Source organism: Zalophus californianus, chromosome 14 (assembly GCF_009762305.2).
Source record: "Zalophus californianus isolate mZalCal1 chromosome 14, mZalCal1.pri.v2, whole genome shotgun sequence".
Lineage (NCBI taxonomy): Eukaryota > Metazoa > Chordata > Mammalia > Carnivora > Otariidae > Zalophus > Zalophus californianus.
The window spans coordinates 13,757,345-13,763,365 of NC_045608.1; the positions used below are offsets into that span (position 1 = coordinate 13,757,345).

At 47.3% G+C, this 6,021-nt stretch overlaps 1 protein-coding gene across 1 annotated transcript in view; it reads left to right on the forward strand.

The window, feature by feature from the left end:
* Positions 1-6,021, forward strand: part of FBXW8 (F-box and WD repeat domain containing 8) — a 123,311-nt gene that overhangs the window by 95,242 nt on the left and 22,048 nt on the right. The gene's annotated exons all lie outside the window — the stretch shown is intronic.

Here is a 6,021-nt window from a genome sequence, read left to right on the forward strand (position 1 = left end):
TTCACAAAAATGAAATGAAAGTAATTGCTCCCCAGTACCCCCTCCCTCACTGGTCCCTGCTCTTTCCCCACCTCTGCACTCTTACCTCCTCAGGGTCCCATCGGGCTTTACCAGAGCAGTGTATACATGCTGAGGACTGTGGGTAAGGCCCTGGTGCCGGCCGTCAGCCTGGCCCTCAAGACCTGTAGGAGTCAAGGTCCTGCTCTCCAGCCCACACCTCCAGAATGAGTCCCTTGCTCCAGCCAGGCTGACAAGGTCCACAGCATGACATGTCTGTTACTGACTAGCGGAAGCATTCCCTCTTTCCCTCCTGTCTCTCCATGTCCTCTCAGGAAAGGTCTGTCCAGAGTCCCACTTATCAGAAGAAGCCTCACGGACACTCTGGCTCTCAGTGAATACCCTTCTTCTCTGACTTGGGTGGTACATGGTCTAAATCTCACCTTTTGGTACTGTTACTGCCCAGCATTCTTCTTAACTAGATTAGCATTAACTGGGAGGCAGGAAGTGAGCATTTATAGCTGAGTCATACGTCTGTCATGGTGGAGACTCATTTTGGCTTGGGAGGCAGTATAGATGTAAGTATGGGGTTCTCAAATGCCAGGGGACATAGAAATATGTGGATCTCTGGACCCTAGCCCCAAGGCTTCTGAGTCAGGGGGTCTGGGGTGGAGCCTGAGAATCTGCACGTCTGGCAGGTGCTGTGATGCTCCTCGTCCTGGGGCCACACCTCACCGTGGGGTGAGGTTTAAAGAGCAGGGGCTTGGAGGCCCACCGCCCGGTTTGAATCCTGGTTCTAGAACCTCATCACTGTGTAAGTGCTCCACACCTCTGTCTCCTCATGTGTACAGCGAGTAAAATCATGGGACTGGGGGAAGCAGGTGAGAGACTGCATCATGGTGGTCTTTTGCACCTAAGAGAACACTATACACGTTAGCCATTATTAAGAACCATTTTTCTTGGAAACCAGAAAGGCATTGTGATATGGTGACAGACACTGACGTAGGGATGGGACTGGCTGGGCTCTGCCTGCTGTGTCCTTGGCCACTCTTGCCACCTATGTAATTGGGGCAAGCTTTTAGGCCTCTGCGTCTTCGTGCATGAAATGTAGGCACTAGTATTTGTCTTCCACTTGGTGGTTGTGAGAATCGCATGGACTATTCTGAAAGGATTTATGTGAAGGAATATCAGGATTATTATTAACAGGTATTATTTATAGTATTCTTTATGTGCAAAGCCCTTCTGAGCTCGTGTGTGTGTGTGTGTGTGTGTACAGTCCTGAACCACAGCTGTAGTGTGGACCATCTGCCCGACACCAAAGGCCCTGACTGTTGATCGCATTTGTTCCCTCTCCCCCATCGGCTGTCCTGTGTGTCCGGGGTCTGATTTTAGCCGCACTCTGCCTGTCTGCCCTCCTCTAAGCCTTTGTCCAGTCTAACCTGGGGGCAAACTCAAAGTCACCACCCTAGTCAAATGGGAACCGAGAGCCCAGCCAGTGTGACAGCCTGCACGTCAGGTCCGACGTTAAGTCTGTGGGTTGTAGATACCATCACATAGTCTGCAGCCTCCATTTGCCTCCCTGTATGAGAGCGATGGAATGACTTTCTCATGGGGGCTGTGAGCAGTTACCTGTGGGTACTCTTTGGGAAGCACTTGGAAACTGCCTGTGTTCTTTGGTACCATGAGGCGTACTGGGAGACTAACAGGAGGGTGAGAGGATTTTAAGCTTTCAGTGATACGTTTGCAGAATAGGTATAATCATTTCATTGGGCTGAACGCTCTGAGAAGGAACATTTCCTATTGGTTTTACGTACCCCCTTCACCAGTTCTTTGTGGTCGCATCTCTGTTCCTTATTCTAGCACTAGGACATTGTCTAGAGAGAGCCCTGCAGCAAAGCAGAGAGCCCTATTCAGCTCACTCCACAGAGCAGACCTGCCTGTCTTTATTATTTCCAGCATCTATGGATGTAGGGTTGAGGGAGCAGGAGAGAGATTAGGATTACGTCTGCCTGCATTTTCACCCGAGCGTACTCTTGCTCTCTGGGTTCTTTTCAGGTTTAGGTCACAATAGGTGTTGGTTTGGCCTCGCTCTGGTCCTTTGTAGACATCTGCCCACACCACAAAGCCCCCACGTTTGGCACAGACCGCGGTGATTGGCAGTGCCTTCCCAGGCAGAGTCCAGTCCTGGAACAGCGGGGGTTGCAGGTGCATTGGCACGTGGTGGTGGGGAGCGCACACAGGCCTTGCCTACCCAGCGCCTGGCGACACTCGGCAACACCGTCCCATCCCTGAAATATCTTGGCCTTGTGGGCTTGTCACTCCAATTAAAACTTGAACATGAAAGCAGCCCAGGCTGCTGCTCCCATTGTGCTGCCTCTGAGTGTGGCCTGTGCCAGCAGCATGACATGGAGACCGTGGAGGGGGTGCTGCTCCTCAGGGGTCCGTGCTCGGGCCAGGGGTCCACTCCTTCAAGCCTCGCACCGTGCTGCTTTACTGCTGCTAAGTGCACCTGGGAGGCAAGTTTCTGTTTGCCAACAGAAAGTCACCTTTGGGATGGCGGGGACAGTCATTGTGCACATGTTCACAGGTTTGCCGTGTTACCAAGCCTCCCGCTCTGACTTCTCTCTGGCCGGGACTTACAAAATAGTCTCTCTGGCTGATTGTCAAAAATTACATCATATCGGAGTAAACTGCTTTTAAATCAGCCATCCATTATTCATGTATATTAACTGCTTTTTTATTTTTTTATTGGCTGTTTTGTGTATGATTTACTCTTTTCTCACTAGGCGCCCCCTTCCTCCCCAATTGTCTGTCTTTCTCATCGTTTTTTTAAATCTTAGCTCATCTGTGAATTTATAGAGGCTGTTCACTTAGCTTTGTATGCGAACATGAATATGCAGACCCTGCATTTTTTGTAGTGAAATTTTTAACCACATTTTTGCGGGTCATATTTATGTTGGGTCAGAAGAGCAACTTGGGTCATTTATGTGAGTAAATTCTACCCCAAAGCCTGAGAAGTCTTTTTCTTCTGTGTCTTTTTTTTTTTTTTAATGGGCATTACTAGTCTTACACTTCCAGATCTGTACTGAATGAAACTGTACCTCCCACTTCTGAAACAGCTAAATATGTTGCCACGAGTGCAAAAGCAAATGGACTTAATGTGTTCATTTGTACGCGTGAAGCAGATCTCTACTGTAGGCCGGTGTGCCGTGGGCCTGTGATTGACAGATACAGGCAGAAATGTGTAGCACTTACTCATTCCTTCATCAAATACATATTGAGTCCCTCCTTTGTGCCAAACGCAGCACAGGTCTCCAGGAAATATCTGTCCACTGCAGACCATAGTGCTGGAGGGTCCCCTGGGCATCTGGCATCTTTGTGGTCGTGGTGCATTGCCCTGATCCATGGCACTCGTCTGTTTGGAAGAAGGACTGGACGCGGTCTGTTCTACTTATGTAACCCCAAATCAGCATTGTTGTTGTAGATAGTCAGTATTTGCATACTTTTAAGCACATTTACCTGAATCTTGGCTCACTGTTCCTTCCAGCATCTCAGGCTTTTTTTTCTGGACTGATTTTCCATCTTCCAAAAGTATACTCTTTACAAGTTCCTTTAGTTGAGGGTCTCTTAGGCACAGGACTTCTCTGTGTTTTTATCCCAGAAACCTATTTCACCTCAGTCTGAGGTAGTTTTGCTGGTCCTTTCTAACTGTAGGCTGACAGTTCTTTTCTCTCAGTCCTTTGAGGAGATTATTGGTTTTGACTGCACTTCGGCCACCGGGCGCTTGGCTGTCGGTCCAACGGCCTTTGCTCTCAGGACTCTCTCCGCTTCTGTCTGCTTTGAAGACCTTTTCCTTACTTGTGTCTGGTTTCTCTCTGATGTCTGTAAGTGTGCATGTACTTTTATTTTTCCCGTGTGGGATTTCTTGTGCTTCTCTCCTTCCAGTTGTAGAACATTCTGAGCCATTGTCAGTTTCCGTCTCCCTCATCCCGTCTGTTCTCCCGTCTGGAAGTCGGGGTGGATGTGTATTGGACCAGCTTGTTCTCTGTGCTGTCCACTGCTCACTCACACTTCCCACCTCTGCCTCTCCACGTTGTGTTCTGAATGATGACTTCAACTCTGTCTTCGGTTCACAGGATTCTCTTGGACTCTAGTTGATTAACTTATCCGTTGCCTTTTTAATTTCTAGAAATTCCATTGGTTTTGTTTTTCCCGAGGCTGCTTTGCTGCTTTTGATCCCTCACCCTCTTTTATTTCTATAAACATTTTCAGCATACGTTTTTTTGTTTTATTTAATAAATATCTGATATCCTTGGAAGTCTGATTATTCTGTTTGTTTTCTACCTCTCGTTTATGATTTGTTTCTTTCTGTATTTAGGATTTTTTTTTATGAGCTCATATTTGGCTGGTCTTGATTTGTAGGTTTCCGAAAGGGTTGTGAGAGGGTTTTCTTCTTGAGAAGACTCTGCCAGGTACCAGGAGACAAGTTACCAACCTGAAAATACTTTAATTACTAGGCATGAGGATTTTTGGCCCTGCAGGTAGTATAAATTCAGAGTCTGAGCCTGGGTGAGCACAGACCCAGAGCCCATATTTTCCATCCTGAGCTGAACCTGAGGCAGACAGGTTTCCAGGTAGGCTCTCTTTGCCAGTGGATTGGCTTTTTCCCCGGTTTGCTTTTTACTGAGTGTGCCTATCCATACAACGGCCCCAGTTGTAGGCAGATATCTCGGTTCTGGTGTTCCATTTGGTGCTGGCTGGAAACTTTCCCTCCTCTTTCCCCAGTTCTAGGCTCCTGACGTTGGTAGACGTCCTCACAGCAGCCCCTGACATGAGTGCCACTTCCTTTTCTGGTTTTAGCGCCTTCGTTTTAGGCTCCTCAGAATTTCTCAGATTTCCTAGGAGTTAAACAGAATGTCTGAAGAATGTTTAATAGACTGAAACTTATCCAGCATTTTCAGTGTTTGTAAACAGGAGGGTTTTCCACATATTCTCGTCTGCTGTGTTGTCAGGGTAAAACCTTAGCCTGGATACAGTTAGGGTGTTCTAGAATCTGGATATTCTGGAGAGAGATCTATGGAACCTCCTGTTTTGAGTAGGATAAAGTGATTCTTTGTATGGGCCAGTAGCAAAATTAGGCATCCCGAAATGGGGGCAGGATGTGTCAAGCAAAAAAAAGGCATCTCTGGGTATTTATTATGAACCAGACTGTGGTGAGCTCTGGGTTTGCCGGATACCATGTACCAATCCGTTAATCTCCAAGCACATGCTGGGTCCTTGATCAGTGCTGCGGGAATGAACGATAGGATTTTGGCCCCAAGGAACTTTGAGCCTAAGTCTGAGCAGTGTTTTACAGCACGTGGTGTGGTGCTTGGTCACGGAGCCTTAGGTGGTCTGCCCAAAGCAGTCTCCAGTGTTTGAGCACACAGGTCTGGGAGAAAAGAAGCTGATGTGCAGTTCAAGATGGCCCCTTGGGAACACCAGCTGAAGTGTGTAGCCAGTAAATACCTTCAATACTGACAAGAGGGGATCTTGTCAAATTGAACTCTGCCAAGAGCACAGAGAGAGCACGAAATAAGCTTCATTGGCATGGAAGAGGAGAGAACATGAGTGTTATTTGTTTTACTCTCTAGAATTTGGCTTCTTACCATGACTGTCCCCCTCAGAAGAGCAAAGTATGTGTGGTAGTGATGGGGGTGGCTTCTGAGGGAATCAAGAAAGAAAGTAGGTAGATTTTGTCATCTCCAAGGATTTCAGATATCCTCTCCCACACCATGGGAGTGACTTTTTATCTTTGACTCTCTCAGCCCAGCATCTCCCAACCTTTAGCTCTCTTTGTCACTTCCCACTTTTTAAAATGGTGGCAGACAAGTGATCTTTAAACCACGGTGCTTTTTTATTTTTTATTTTTTTTAATTTATTTTTAAGATTTTATTTATTAGAGTGTGTGCACAAGCAGAGGGAGTGGCAGGCTCCCCATTGAACCAGGAGCCCAATGCGGGACTTGATCCCAGTACCCTAGGA